Raw genomic sequence first — 16,800 nt, 5'->3', positions numbered from 1 at the left:
GGTGCTGCTGTGTCACATGGGCTCACAAGTGTCCGCCTGATTGCACTGCCCTGTCATTCTCCTTCTCCTCCTCCTCATTCTGGGTGGCATTCAACCAGACAGCTCGACTGATGCATTCATGTATTAATTTTCAAGGACAGGTGCTCCATCTTGTTAAGGGTGACTCCCCCTGAGCAGTTATGTTGATAACCTGATTATGTTTTATAGCAAAAGGCCAAGCCTCAGGGTTATAAAAGGTTCACCATTTCCACATGGATCACATGAACTGGATCCTACAAGACTGGATTATGCATCAAAAGACAGACTAGCACTGTTAAAGACAAGTTCAAGCCCCAATCTTAGTCCACCCCTTGGTCCTACCCCTTACCCCTACTCCTCCGTTTTGCACGTACACATGGAGGGGTAGTGTTGTCCTGATTCTTGATGAGACTGAGGAGAAGGGCTAAGGCTGTTCAGGACTACACTACGAACGGAGGGGTAGGAAAAATCTCGCATAATTGTGTTCGAATCATTGGCAAAATGGAGGTTAACACAACCAAAAAGGGCAGCAGTGTGATGAATGAAACGCACAAATGTACGTATTTTCTTCATAAACAATGCAATCATTTGGTTTGAATATCATTTCAATGTGTTATAAATCACATGTTTGCATTTTATAGCTAGTTGATAGCTGCAAAAAGATGCCCAAAGCCCATGCAACGGAGACGGTTACAACTACTGATGGCATGGTGAATACTTTCGGAAACAAAGTTGTCACATCTGTTAATAGCGGCATCGATGATTGCGGATGACGGAACTGATCGTGAAAGGTTGTCCCATTTTATAGGGGAATATTTCAACCCCTAACCCTTGCAGCTCTGTTTCAAGGGGTAGTGCCAAGTGTAGGGTAGGGGTAAGGGGAATGGGAATTGCTAAGGGGTGAATTGGGATTGAGCCCAAGTGTTGCATACTTCTTAAAAGCTGCATTCTTTCTTTCTTTCTTTCCAGCCTTAATGCATCCCATTTAAGTCTGGGGTGGTCACACGGTCGGTAATATTCCCTATGGTAATTTACAACAGCACAGAGGGAGTAGGAGCAGTTTTCCCTCAGCAAAGCTATAAAGAGGCATCAGTTTCCACAGTTACAGAGCCAAACCTGCACAATTCTTTACCACTACGTCACAGAAAAGAAGGCAGCGACACTCTGTGATATTGAAAAGTTTAAAGCCCCTTTGCAGCCATGTGTTGTTCACATCTGTTTTCCACCAAATCTTTTTCTCTGACCCGAAAAAACAAAGCAGTGCTCCAAAATTATGGCGCAGGATTAAATGTGCAAAAGGGTATGACTCAAAGTGATTTCCATATTACATTTTGAAGACAATGGAGGGTCACAAATTGCATTTGAGCAGTTTTAGTCAGAATTTTAATAGGAAAATATCTATGAGTACAATTGTATAATAGAGATATACCAGAATAATAATTGCAGCAGTTGACCTTTATAACACCACACCCTCGGAGTCACTTCTCAACCCCATGTAATCCTAATCATCTGGCCTGGAATCTGCCCTACATTTCTACAATAGTTGTTACCTTGGAGTATTCTTAAGGTGTAGTCACAGTCAGGACTTGAGCTTGAATACATTAACACATTAAAGTGACCCTTGTGAGTACTGTTTGCAAAGAATACTAAATTAAACGTCATACTAATATGCAATTTTAATGGAGCTATTTCTGTTGCTTGAGGAAATTGGATCGGCGCGTGAGAAGTAGATTTTCAAGATTATCTGGTGTCCTCTGTTATAACTTTGTGACCTTTCTTTTTTTAAATGAAAAACTAATTGTGTTTTACTGTGAACACAATGTGCTGCTGATTGTGGCCATCACTTACAGAAACAATGATGAGTGCCTTTGGTTAAATGCTTGCATGATTTTATTGATTTTTTTTTTTTTTTTCTTTGTGTAGCATTACAGTTATCTGTAACAGCCAATTATTGTGCTTCAAACAAGATGGGAATGTGAGAACTCCAGATTCGATTTATAACACCAAAGTCAAGGCATATTCTGAGATATGCAAATACCCCAGGCTATGCTGATGTCTGTAAAATGCTTCTCACTGTTATCTGTCTATATTGATTTTGTATTTCTATACTTGATGATTATTTCAAGACCAGATGAGCTTTAGTTGGAATTCAGATGAGCTTTATTCTTTGCCATTCATGAAAGACTTGTGGAAATAATTATTTATCAGGCTTGACTGTTGGTTTTATTTGATTTTAAAGTTTTGTCCTGACTTTAACTGCAGTGCAATTTTCTTTGCAGACTCCAAACTTGGTTTTCTTAGGGCACTGAGTTGGTTGATTGTTTAAAAAAAAAATAGATATGCACACACTGTGAATCCCTACTAGAGTTAACTGTAGGATGTTGTAATTCTTTCTCTCTTGGCCTAAATATATCCCTTTTGTTAAAGCAGTGGTATTTCCAATACTTCTTGTAGTAGTAAAAAAATGGATGTTGATACGAGTTCTCTGCACAGTTTATTGAGTTAGTCTAAAGAGAGGCTAGACTGGAAGTGGTACAAGTGTGTGTGTATTGGAGTCGAGCTTTCCTTGGAAGCAGTCAAGTTTCTTCCACCTCGGTTGTGTCAGCAGCGAGAGTCCGTTTTGACAGTAGAGTGAGGGGAGAAGAAGCGTCTCTGTCAGACAAATAATGAGCTGGATACTCGGGTACAGCGAGCACACACTCCCTCTCACAAACTGTTACACTCTTCCTCTCTCTTCGACCTGTCTGCTTCAGAACTGGCGCTGCACATGACTGGAGCTTTGTTGAAGGTCTAGATGGACGCTACACAAGTGTCGCACCGGCGGACTCATTAAGAGCCCATGCATGTAGTAGTAAATGGGTAGGTGATGAATCGATAAGTAGTTTTACTAATAATTTTTTCAGCTCAAGTATTGGGTAAAATATGGTATTTTGATATTTATTTAATTTTCTTTTCCAAGCTTTTGCTTACTCCATGCTGCCTTAGCCAGAAATCTGTCAAGTGGCTCATTGGTTGCATTGTTGGATTTGACATTTAACAGGTCTGTCTGTGTGTAGTGTTTTTTTTTTTTCTCCCCACCTGTTCTGTTTTCTGTGAAGACCTGCCATTACTCTACCTCTGATTGGCTCTGACACTGATTTTTTTCTTCACAGAAAGTCGGTGGGAAGAAAAAGAAATTTAGGATGCGTTTATGCGCTGTGTATGAACTACTGATTTATTTTTTATTTTTTTTCCATCAAGCAAAAAGCTGTGTGGCCTGTTAAACCTGCCTCTGACCCAGAATCGACCAGCCCAGACCTAACATTATCAGTAGAGGCATCTGCTCCGCCACCTATTTCCCCCTCTTCTTGTATTCAGTTTGGAGATTGAAAGATTCTTCATCTGAGACTGAGCCAGAACCACAGCCTACCACATAGTAAAAGCCAAAATATCTGCCCTTCACGAAAACTGACTTGTCCAATTTCCATGGGTGAGATATCTGAATCAGCCAACATATTATGCATTGCAGAGTTGCGGCAGAGTGGAACCAAAGCATGGCTGGGTACAGTGGTTTTTCTATTGAGTATTGATGTTCTGCAATGAAACACTGAAATATACCCCTGCAAGAAATGCATCCTGTGCTATGACAGGTGTGAGGCCGCAGAGCATCCCCAAGCACTAGGTAGCAGCACTGTAGTATAGTACTGTACAGATTCATCTAAATGGAAGACTGTTGCATGCACATGGAGTGCCTCTTTATACATGTATTCACTGTATCCTGATAATCATGTAGATGTTTGCACAGATAGCAGTTAATTAATAATGTAGATGTATTTCATAGCTGCTGTTTATCTTGCATGACACTAGTAGAATTTGGCAACGAATTGCAAAAGGGCCAGATCAAGCAGTGACACAGGGACACATTTCATGTTCAATAAGCTCTGTGTTGAAAACTAAATAACTCATCTCCATGTTTAATACATGTATGAATAGGTCTCAGTAAGTACTTTCACATGACACATGGTAAAAATACTTAAATTACTACTGTGTGACACAGGGACTCAAAATGAACTTTTTTTTTTCACTTTATGCAAATGTACAAAACATGCTGTTCTCATAAGAAATTGATACTACATGAAACATAAGGCTTTAGCTCTGATGTTAGCCTGGAGTTGTGATTAATATTGGATAAAAATGTTTAAATGATAAGCTTTTACGACCACAAATATGTTGTGACACGTGGACAGCAGTTTGTCACTTTATTCACTAGTCATAATAAAAGACTTTGCTGGAACTAAAGCACTACAGATATGCTAATAAACTTTTATTTAACAAACACATTACAACTGAAATGAAATAAACAGCTAATAACAGAGCATATTTGACAAATAATTGGATTGTACAAAACCTTTCTATATTCTTGTACTGTTGAATAATTAGTTCCCACAGATTCACAGACTTAAAAAAATCACTTGTACAAGCAAGAAAAAATATTATTAAAGTTAATAGCGCATTTACGTATTTTAGTCCTTTCAGGTTTCATTTTATATTGATTATATATTTTTTTCTACAAGCGATACAGAAATTTTGGGAACAGTTCCATAAAATAGAGTTCTTAAGCTAAAAAATGAGCCTGTTTGAGAAATGATAGGTGAAGCTTTAATTTTTGACACTGATGTTTACTCTCGCTTGATCTGGCCCAAAAGTTAGGTGCACCAGTACAACCAGTCTAACGAGTTCATCTTCAGCTGTGATGATGAACAATGCTATGGAATTCCCAATTCAGAAACACAAAGTATTGGATTTGAAGTGAGTGTGTTTGCCATCTGTTGTAGTAGAAGTGTACGTATGTGTGTACCGTCTTTACTATATCTCACTACAGCAGCATTACCAGGTTAAAAGAAGATTTCAACCCAAGGGCCACTGGACAAACGCCTAACACACTCTGAAACTATTAGAATACATCGTCTTTGTTTCTGCTTCTCCTCGGCTTGTCTTGCTTTCACCCCTCCTGTCTCACAGCGCTTTGCAACATTTGGCTGCAGCAGAGTCCAATTTTTATTGAGAAAACTACTACAGCAACTCTGATTGGCAGCATCATTAACCAAAAAAAAGCCTGAGTGACCTCCCATTATTTGTGGTTGGTGTTTTTTTTTTTTTTCTATAAAACCACAGACTTTCCTTCACAGTATCTCATCTGAGTGGGAAACTGCAGAACTGTAAGCGACAAATGAAATATAAAAAGAATCCCCCAGACCGTTCTAGGCAATGATATAAGTTCATGGGTGTTCACCTGCTATTCATTACAAACTGCAAAGGTGTAATTTAGCACCTGAATCACCAGTAACTTGTCAGATTCTGTCTATTATCCTCCACAAACCCCAGTGATGTCAATTTGTACCTCAGAGAACACGGTTTCAAACACCTTGAACAATAGTATGTTCTGCACAAAGTTGTGAACTCTGACAGTGAAATCAGCTTTTGTGAAAGCCAGAAAAATGTGTCCAGGTTGCAGTTTTTCCAATTTTTTTCTCTCTCATACACTTTTTTTTTTTTTTTTTTTTTTTTTTTTAACTTTTGTGTTTTCATGCACATAAATACTGACGTCTTTCTCAAAGTAGATTAGGACATCCCTGGAGCTGCTGCTGGCACAGCACCACATTTGCTGCTGCAGTAGTGTGGGAAAATAGAGAATAAGTTGTGATTGATCTTCCCACCAGACACTTGGCTGGAACTGTGATCTCTACATAAACCTCTGGCAGACTGTCCAACAGCTTATTAAATATTCAGTGAAGTGACAGTGTCCAGTTACCTGCAGAAGAAAGTTTTAGTGTCTGCCCATCATCGATCATTATTGGCTCAATTCCACTACTGAGTACTCATATTAGCTCAGTTATTGTCTAAGAGATTGGAGTTACCGCCATAAGTTATTAGCGATGTCTTCATACCTGCTCTGAAACATTCTGTCAAAATCTTGCAGGTCAGGCCTCTTTGCGCTCAGGTCATTTCACAACGCTTACAGGAAGGGAAGCTAACTCTGCTTTTGCTCACCTTTGCAGAAGTTATTTTTTTCCACTCCTTTTCCTCAGTCAGGGAACTTGATGTCAAGCCCCTGATGATTAAGTGGCATTACCCAGGCCAGGCCAGGCCTCCCAGCGGACCGGTGTCAGGCATAGCAGGAGACTCTGAAAGTGGGGTGTGCTGCGTTTGTGACATGGGCCTACAGATCTGCTCTAGGGCACCTGGGGCAAGTGTAGATGAGCTGCCTCTGGCTTCTGGCATCATGCAAGGGAAAGCCAAAAGCTACCACAATGAAAGGCGTACAAATAACTCATGGAATTGACTTGTTTGCCTTTAGTTTGTTCTACCAAAGCTGCTGTTTGTGTTTATAGTTTAAAGCAGTTTATGCTCAAGGTGGGCCAACTGTGGAAAGTTTTACACTGTGACATGACTGTGTCAGTGCAGCTGAACTTTCCTCTTCTGGTTTCAGAACTTCTATGCTGAGGTTTGACTCTGGGCTTTGGATAACGTGCATTCAGCTTTTTGCAATTTATTCCAGCATGCTGTTCAGGACGATAACAAAGGACAATATACAGTATAAAGGTGAAAAGTGCTTGTCCGTTCTGTCGCATTGAATTGAGGAAGCTGATGCCCTAGTTTTTAGCCCGCAATTTGCTTGTCAGCCAATTTGGTGCGGACATTCTGAAAGTGTTGGCAAGATTGCCACCTAACAAGACGCACTTGTCAGCAGCCTGGAGGCCACACGAGTCACAGATGCCTTGATGGAGGATAATGGCACTGAGAGCTAGCCCAATTTGTTAGCGTGATGAATTGCCACTGCTGAGCATTTAGAGCAATATTTGTGTTTGTGTGTTCACCCGCACATTATAAGCTTCACAGGGTGTTTAGAGTTGGTTTACTGTTTGTTTATTTTGCGTTTAATTACATGGTGTTAGGAGCGGTTCTGTGTAGTCGGCTGGTTGCCTAAGTTATAGGGCACTGTGTTGCAGCACAGCATTGGCTCTTAATCAGTACAAATTACTTTGAACTGGTCCTCTACCCCACCTTTCCAAACTACTGTCCTCTCCCTCACTTTGGCATAGACTGCTAATGACATTTTAAGTGCATTGTCCTCTGACAGCTTTTAACCACCACGGTCCAACTCTTCACTCTTAAGTGAACACTAAAGGTTGTCATCTTGTACTCCTATAACTTTCAGACATGGCAATAATGCAGGGAAGTACAGGCAGCTGCTGTTGCTTAACCCTCAAATACCTAAACAGCTGGTGACCAAAAGTATCTACTGATCCAAAATATTGAGTCATTTGTGAAGCATGCGATCATGATACATTTCAATAATTCAGGTAAAATGCAGTGTTTCAGCTTTTCAGTGGCATCACATCCCATTTGGATGTTGAGAGGCTCCATAGTGAGTATGGAAACACTGTCATCTTCTGTAACATTGATATACCAATAAAACCCATGTAGTGGTTGTACACATTTGTTTCTATATTAGTGTTATGTTTTGCAGAAAAACTCACTTTTCTTCTTTTCTCTAGTTTGATACAATTAGTTTTGAAGTGACGCTGAACTTTTATGAACATCTCCATGATCAGTAAATGACATATATACATAATGAAAATAACTGATTTTTGTGGACCAATGCTGAGGATAATATAATAAACAGTAATAAATCACTCAGGAAAGGTTAAACGTAAATAAACTATTTGGAAACCACCACAAGAAGTAGTTCTAGGTCCTACAGGGTTAAACTTGGTTCATGCATCCTAATATTTATAGAAATGGTGGAGCGTGGGTAGTGTCCTCACAGCTGCTGATAGAACAGGACTGGTCTGATGTCTTTATTTTTAGGAAAAGGCACATGGGGTTTGTAAAGTCATACTCCATGTGCAGATGTGAATTTAATAGAGTTTTGTCTTCTAATGTATCTGTTACTAAATGTTATCCTGAAATGAGCCCAGAGACAAACTGGAAGCAGATCTAAATTTATCTCTAGTGTTTTCATGTAGTTACAGAAAACTAGAATAACACACACACACACACACACACACACACACTTACAAATCAGTATGTGTCAGTCAGACTGCAGATGTCTGATTGATGCAGCTTTTGTCAAGCTGTTCGTTGTGAGTTGTCATGGATGCTTTGATGTGATTGTTGTTCCATGACCACTCAGCCTGCAGAACCCACTGGAGTGCTGAAAAACAGAAGGGACGACGTGTCTGTTTAACAAATTTAAGGCTGTAATTGACGCTGCTTCTTCTGAATGCATACTCTTGTGGTTCTCTTCTGTGCATTAGAGCTCACTTGTATGCCCGGTCAGTTGACTGCCTTGATGCTTTAACTTACATTTATGCCGTTGCCATATGGATATAGTTTTTACTAAGAAAACACTCCTTAACAACCAAGTCTTAGAGGCCAAGGAGTAAAAGTCATATATACTACTAGCGGCAAAATCAGTACTATATAGTTCTGTGTGGGATGTACTAAATAACATTACCATTATTGAGTAAAAAATACAGACCTGATCAAAATCTTAAGACCAGCTGAAAAATAGCTAGAATTTACCTTTTTTCACATTTGGATCTTAATGAGGTTTAAAGTAGAGCTACAATATACAAAAGCAAGAAGGGGGAGTGAGACAAAAAGCACTTTGAAAAAGTAATTTATTGAAAACAAGTAAACTGAAATAGGCTGTTTATCAGCTGATCAAAAGTTTAAGACCATCGCTCAAAAAATTACAAAAAACTCTCCAAACCAGAACAAAAAATTTTCTCAGTAGGACTCAGTAATGAGTAGCTCCACCGTTCTTGTTAATCACTTCAAAAATTCGTTTGGGCATGCTTCATGCGAGTGTTTCCAGGAGGCTGGTGGGAACATTGCTCCAAGTGGTGAAGATGGCTTCACGAAGGGCATCAACTGTCTGGAACTGATGGCCATTTTTATAAACTTCCCTTGCCATCCATCCCCAAATGTTCTCTATGGGATTTAAATCAGGGGAACATGCGGGATGGTCCAAAAGAGTGATGTTATTCTCCCTGAAGAAGTCCTTCGTCAAGCGAGCATTGTGAACTGCAGCGTTGTCCTGTTTTTAAACCCAGCTGTTACCACACAGACGAGGGCCCTCAGTCATGAGGGATGCCCGCTGCAACATCTGCACGTAACCAGCCACCGTCTGACGACCCTGCACCACCTGAAGCTCCAGTGTTCCACTGAATGAAAAAGCACCCCAGATCATGATGGACCCCCCTCCACTGTGCCGAGTAGAAAACATCTCAGGTGGGATCTCCTTGTCATGCCAGTAACGTTGGAAGCCATCTGGACCGCCAAGGTTAAATTTTTTCTCATCAGAGAATAAAACTTTTTTCCACCTTTCAATGTCCCATGTTTGATGCTCCCTGGCAAAGTCTAGATGGGTAGTTTTGTGGCGTTGTAGGAGACGAGGTCTTTGAATTCGTTTTTTGTTTTTGAAACCCTTTTCCCGCAGATGCCGTCTGATGGTTATTGCGCTGCGGTTGGCACCAGTAAGGGCCTTAATTTGGGTCGAGGACCGCCCTGTGTCTTGACGGACAGTCAATCGGATCCTTCGGCTCAGCGCAGGTGTAATTTTTTTGGGTCTACTACTTGACTTTTTTGTTCCATAATGCTCAGGATCTGTCAAAAAATTTAGAATGACTGTCTTACTGCGTCCAACCTCAGCAGCAATGGCACACTGCGAGAGGCCTTGCTTATGCAGCTCAACGATCCGACCACGTTCAAGAAGAGAAAGCTTCTTAGCTTTAGCCATCAGGAGGGCATGACCGTGTGAATGCCCGACAGAAAATGAGGATTTTGAGCGGATTTTGGCTTTTATAGCCTGCGGTCTTAAACTTTTGATCAGCTGATAAACAGCCTATTTCAGTTTTCTTGTTGTTTTCAATAAATTACTTTTTCAAAGTGCTTTTTGTCTCACTCCCCCTTCTTGCTTCTGTATATTGTAGCTCTACTTAAAACCTCATTAAGATCCAAATGTGCAAAAGGTAAATTCTAGCTATTTTTCAACTGGTCTTAAGATTTTGATCAGGTCTGTATAATGCACTTGTTTAAGCCACAGGTATCAGAGTTTTGCTTTTCATGACTTTTGTACAGTGTTGATGTTCTCTTACACACACATTCAGCTGATATATTTTACAGGAAACATTGGGATGTAACATGTATGCTGCTATGTTGGTACGTTTAACCTGTAGACATTTGGACAACTTTTTTTGGTACCAGTGTAAGGGAATGACAATGGAAAGGGAATTCAAATCCCCTTGTGACGTCTTTACAGCAGAAACAACACAGCACATCCTAACATGATGGAGTCAAAACACAGGGGGAACAATCCCAGTGAGTTGACTGGCTGCAGTAATGCAGTGACTTTGCACTGTTGTGTGCAATATTTGAAGGAAATGCAACATGTACTTGTCAGGGGTTCTTTTGTGTTTTTTTTGGTTAACACCTTGCCTCTCTTAACCCTGCAGATCATCACAAACAGCTTATACTGTGTTGTTCGCAAGAAACTTGTTACAAAGGGTGCAGATCATGTCAGAGACAGGTCATCATTTGTTTATTTTATTATTTCATAACATTTTATGTCAACATTCCTTTTACTTTCATAATGTTTTCAGAACAGTTCATCATTTTCATCTATATTTAGACATTTAATTTGCATAATGTTTTTAACATGTAGCCTAATTGTTGAAACCTCCTCAAAAGTCTCTCAAATGTTGTAGGACTTATAGTGTATATCCTATTGGACATATTAATTTATCATGTACTTTTGTTTTATTTAGCTTTCATTTTGATAGTGATTTAAAATCTGTTTGGTGATGTGTGATTTTGTAAATTCATAAAAAAATATTGGCAAACTATTTTGCGGTATAACTTTTTTGTCCATATGACTTAACTGTACTAAGAGTGACTGCTAACCCCCTGTGTAGAACCCCTGTGTAAACAGGCAGAAGTACATGTAGTGCAAACCCTAAAGTAGGACTATTCCCAGGGGGAAGTTCATTGAGGTGCACTTGTATAAGAAAATCTTTCTGTCTCTAGATCTTGTCTTTCGTATGTGTGTGTGTGTGTGTGTGTGTGTGTGTAATTTTATTTTATTTTATTTTTTCCCTCTCGGTCTTGGCTGTTGTTTTTGGGCCTTTCTCTACAAGGTTCTCCCTTCATTACTTGATTTTGTGTGTAGTTACTGTTAATTCCTGTCAGTCATATAGTTGTTCAGTATTGGCCCCACATGACTTCTTTGTTTCCATTCTCCTTCACATCAGTTTTGCTGCCCTGTGAATGCTGTGAGGTGAATATGGGCCGGAGGGAACAGAGCAGATCTGTGCTTATCATACATCCCTGTCCTCTTACTGACAGGAGTCAGCATGCAGCTCTGTGGGCGAGCGCACCTGCATACAGAGAGGAGAAGAAAAGAGGAGTGAGAGAAACAGTGGTAGGATAGTAGGAGGCAGGGAGGGAGAGAAGAAATTAATGCCTGCCAGGCATTGAATCTGAGGGAGGTTTCGGTGGTGCGGCCAAGAAATTTCATTGTTCCAAAAACTGCTTTATCAGTTTTTCTGTGTGTACATGTACATGCGATTGAAAGTCTATACTTTGTTTTCATGCAAGGAAGATCGGGTTCATTTATTTTGTCGGCCTCTGCCTCAGGTTAAATTGAATGTCTTCTGTAGTTGATAGACTACTTACAGCAGAGCCCATTTAATAAGATCAGCTGCTTAAGGCATCTCTAAAGCATTACTGAATAGTTCAAATAGCTCAACTCAGCTTATTCTTGAGTAATTTTTTTCCTTTCAATTTAATCCCTCCAACATTTTACAGAAACTCCCTAGAAATTCACTGTTTAGCATCAGCAGCAAACCAAGGTAGATTGCTAAGAGCTGGCTTAATCAAATTAAATCCCCAAGTAAAGAGTCTTGTGAAGGTCAACCACAGCAGTGTTTGGTGGAAAAAAAATGTAGTTATTTTCCTGAACTTATTGTGCTGGTTGATATATTCAGTTAGCACTACATGGTGCACCTTGAGATTGCTGCTTAATTGTGTGACTGTTTATTTGCCCACTGGCTGCATTCCTTTTATGATGATTGGCTGAACATTTGTTTGGAATTTATCAGTTGTCAGTTAGGCAGGGTCCACACGAAACCACATCTTTTCCTATCCGATCTTTTTCTTTGTCGTTTTCAAAAATGTGCTCCATAAACACGGAGTTATTTCAGGAAATATCTTGTGTCCACATGAAACCACTGAAAATGCCTAAATATGATGTAGTACAAATGTCAGGCCTGTATGTGGTGTTGTAATGCTCTTGCAAAAAACGGAGAAGACATGGAGCATGTGCATAAAACTTACTTGGTTCTACCAGGTGTGATCCAGTATTTCCTTCTGGTTGCCCCTCTTCATGGTAGATCCAAGAGCATGTAGTAAATATTGTTACCTATGGTTGTTTGTTGCTGATTGTAATGAAAGAGTAGGCAAAAATTTGGATTCAATATTTCCAATAAACTCAATAGCTGTTGTAACACAAACACTACTCTGTCGTCCGCTGTTGTTGTTGTTCTGAAGTGGTGTCTTGCTCCCAAGGTAAAAGGTTAGAGAGGTGGGGCTATGACATCATACTTTTAGAAAAGTTGCGGTTTGGTCGTACAGACGAAGACACAAAACTGGTGTTTTCAAATGTATCCACTCTGGGATGTGGTTTCAGAGACTGAAAACTCCAGTTTCATGTGGATGAAACACCTATCTGATTTAAAAAAAAAAAAAAAAAAAAAAAACCTTTTACGGATACGACTGAAACTGTTTTTGTATTGACAGGGCCTTTGATTCTGTTATGTCTTCACTGACGTGTTTCAAGGTATTATCTGTGTAATCCACTGACATTTTGGATGTTAATGATGTATTGTCCTTTGTTTGTTACTGTTCAGCATTGTTGCAAGTTAACATAGTTTCTAATCATTATAGATACAAAAAATTATACATCCATGAATGATGTGGCCTAAAATGTTGGCATGACAATAAAGTAAATTTACAAAAGTTATGAATTTGCTGCTAATTTGAGTTGGGAGTAGTAAATCTGTTGAAAAAAAGAGCTTTCCCCTTTTTTTTTTTATTTTTTATTTTTTTACAAGAAGGGTTCCATTGTGTAGCAAGGAGGTATTTGTGTCCTTGTAAAATACAAGTAAGAACTGACATGAGAATTGCAGCTCTGTTCTCCGATCTCTTGAAGTGTGAAACTTCAAATGGTAAAAGTATTTTTCAAATTGTGCACAGGCAGAGTTGTAAAGTGTTTTTTGTTTTGTAAATCTTGTTCAAAATCAGACAAAAATGACTATTTCTCTTGTTGCTGAATTTTTTTTATTGTACTATGAAAATAAGCTTTAAGTATAATATTCAACTGCCTATTGTATATTGGCCAATGGGCATCTTTCCACTTTGGCAGCATCCTCCTTTCTGTGGTGCAGATGTGACCATTGTTCTGCTGTTGAGCTTGGATTCATTCACATCACCCCTTTGAGATGACTTTATTGTCAGAGCGTAGCCACTGGCAGGCCCACCTGGTATGACATTACGCAGTATTATGGTCTGAGGCCATGGCTTTGTTTTAGGTCGCCAAACCAGCTGACAGCCAGGCAAACTGCTCTGGGTGCTCTCTGTTGTTGCATGGCAAAGCCGAATGGAGGAATAGTTGAGAGGGGGAAAAATGGCAGAAGAGGGCTCAGGGTGGAGGATGAGAAATGACAGATGGACGAATGGAGTAGTGTCAAGCAGGACAGAATGACAGCTGGAATAGGTTGTCAGTCTGTGACTGGCCAAGAAAGACGTGGCTGTCAGGCTCCTGTCATATAATTGTGGTTATCAAGTCGAGCAGCTGGAAGGAGGTCTGGGCTAGACACCAGTTCTAATGTAAGGTGGAGCAAAGACCCTGTGTGAGGCTGAACTGGACCTGATGTTTGGTTTAGGTTTTGCGTGATCATATTGTAAATGGAGACGAATAAAGACAACTTCTTTTGTCTTTTAGTGTCACATATCTCTTTTTATGGCATGTAGCTGCTCAGAAAGTTACATCCATTGAGCTGCCTGTCACTGCATTCAGTGACAGGTCATTTAAAATGTTTGATTTAACAGTGTGTACAGATGTTAACTGTACTACTCACTTTATAAAGTCCCTTCTTTGCTAGCCCTTTTCTGCTGACATCTAAAAGAATGGCTGTTCTGGATCTCTGCATAGCAAAGGAGAAATTTCTGCTGAACAGTGAATGGGAGGAAAAGCGAGATTGAAATTAATCACCTGCAGCAAATTAATCAAGAAAGTTAAAAGCCCCTAGAAAATCCATTATAGAGGTTTAATATCCAGTGTGAGAGGTTGCAAACCCTGCAGGGACTGACCTTAAGCTATGTTTACTCAAGCTGTTGTAATGGATTACAAGACTCCTCTACAAAGAAACAGTCAGCAGAGGCTCTTCCATGGTTTGTAGGAAATATTAAATTTAACTTTTTCTTAAATTGTCCGAAGGAGGGACTCGGAAGTTGTGCACATGTTGTGGATGTTTTTATTTCAGGCAAAAACTTTTAGGTCAGTGTCACTATTTAAGCAGCTGCCTCCTGGTATCATCCTTATGTCAGTCAGAATGACAGAAGGAAGAATGTACCACTAGTGCTAGCTGAAAGCAGGTTCATCTCATTGAAACTGTGGGCATTGTTGGCATGGAGCTAACCTGCTGCTGTTAAAAAAAAAAAAAAAAAAAAAAAAAAAAGAAGTCGAAGGGGTGCTTGGAGATTTGCATGACTCATTGTGGCTCTAGGCAACCCACCGCAGGCATCAGCACACTTGCAGACCATTAGATAAACAGTCTGCGTTGGCCTTAAGACATCTGCAATTTTAAAAAGCATGTCTTTCAAATTCAAGTGGAAATTTATAGGCTTATCACAGACTGCCTTTTAACCCTATTTCTCAGATAAATATTGGAACAGTTTTCTATAAAAATCAATAGAGGAAAACAAGAAAAAAGTAAGGCTATAATTTACAAAGAGATTATTTAAATTCCTTCCTTTTGGCAGTGCACTAAAAGAATCTGTTATAAAACTGACCACATATACTTGATTAAAGGGTTTCTGTTGGTACTGAAAATGTCTAAAATCCAATAATCAATTTTTAGGCCTTTTGAAAGTTGTAAATATCTTCAATATGATTTGGCACATCATGATTGATTGATTGTTTAACTTTATTTTATAAACGTACATGAACTTCATTGTAGGTTGAAAACTTTTGGGGAAATTTTATTTTTTAATCACATTTTAACAAAACTTGAATTGAAACCAGCATGCAACCAGTGAACTACAATGCAAATTATGCATCTACAGGAAGCAAATGAAGCCATAATTCTGCAGTCACAGGGGCGGCCATGTTGCTTATGTGAAGTGTTGTCAAAGATTTAATGTCTTGCTGCCAACAAACTGCCTGATTATTTTTTGACCACGTGTCCGACAGATTCAGAACCATGACTGGTCATTGCAGCTGTCAATCACCCATTTTTATAATGTCAAATAACTAATGAAAAACAACTGTAAATCAGAAAGAATTCTCATGAAATCTGTGTAAAAAGACTTAAATAATATGAAAGATTATATGAATGGAAAGCTGATGCATAATGTAAAATCCTAATAACAGAAGATGATCTTTGAACAAATGCCTTTTTTTATTTTATTCATGAGGCAGGGAGTTGAGCCCTGTACATGCTCTCACTTCCTAGTGTCAAGCACCTGGCCTGGTTTTATGCTTGTCAAACAGTAATGCAGGTGTCCTAAGGCAGGCTGAGGGCTGACAGAATTGTCTGGTGGTGCTGAACAGCTCTCAGAACCTGGATGTGACAATATCAGATCAGCACAGATCTTAAATAACTGTTGGGTAATTAGCCTGGGGATAGCTCGTTTTATACACTTTATTGATTTGTAAATGAGGTTCCCATGAATGTGTTGCATTTTATGTGGTCTAAGTCATCATTGACATGCATGCCAATGGATTTTCTGATTGCCAGATATTCTATATGGGAAAAAAGGAGAGAAGAGAATGAACTGGCATTCTTTCTTATTGATGAGCCAAATCTGATTGAGCTGACAACATTCTGAGTCTCATACAGACTGTTATCCTTGGATATTGTAATTTGACATCTGAAGGTTTCTTCGTTTATTCAGAAAAGAAAAATTCTAGACACATTATTTCACTAAGCAATCCTTTATGTGGCACAGATGAAGTGAGTGAAAATGATGTTATTTTGATACTGTATATTACTGTGTATTCTCCAGTTCAGCTTGCTTTCAGTAGATGAGGTCATTATATCTTTCACTCCTCTTGCAGACTCATGTTCCATCTATGCAGTCTACAGAGACACCACTAAACTTTAACTATGCCTTTCATGATGCTTCCTGACGATCTAGCCAAGTCTTCAGAACAGATTTGCTGAAATTAATAAATAAAATGATTTTTCCCCCTGGCTAGCTGTTCAATTTAAAGTGTCCTTGAGACATGTAGCATGACAGGAGTAGCAAAGCCTTTTCCTTTTTTCCTTCCAAATGCTAATGATTGTCCCGAGTGTCATCATCCCTCTTGTCTGTTCTGGTCCTTCTATATTTCCAAACCACAAGATGGACTGACCCAGTGGATTGGCAGGCTCTGTCTTTGTCCTTTACTGAAATCCCAGAAACCAGCAGCACTTTGGCAACTAAGTAATTTCCTCTGAATCATCTGCCATGTGG

The 16,800-nt window shown here is 39.4% G+C and overlaps 1 protein-coding gene across 1 annotated transcript in view; it reads left to right on the top strand.

Annotated features, from left to right (window-relative positions):
• The window catches only part of stt3b (STT3 oligosaccharyltransferase complex catalytic subunit B), a 108,480-nt gene that overhangs the window by 1,283 nt on the left and 90,397 nt on the right, over positions 1-16,800 (top strand). The window lies entirely within an intron of this gene.

Source organism: Sphaeramia orbicularis, chromosome 11 (assembly GCF_902148855.1).
Source record: "Sphaeramia orbicularis chromosome 11, fSphaOr1.1, whole genome shotgun sequence".
NCBI classification, from domain to species: domain Eukaryota; kingdom Metazoa; phylum Chordata; class Actinopteri; order Kurtiformes; family Apogonidae; genus Sphaeramia; species Sphaeramia orbicularis.
The sequence above is the reverse complement of the archived record's forward strand: the minus strand, read 5'-3'. Positions and strand labels throughout refer to the sequence as shown.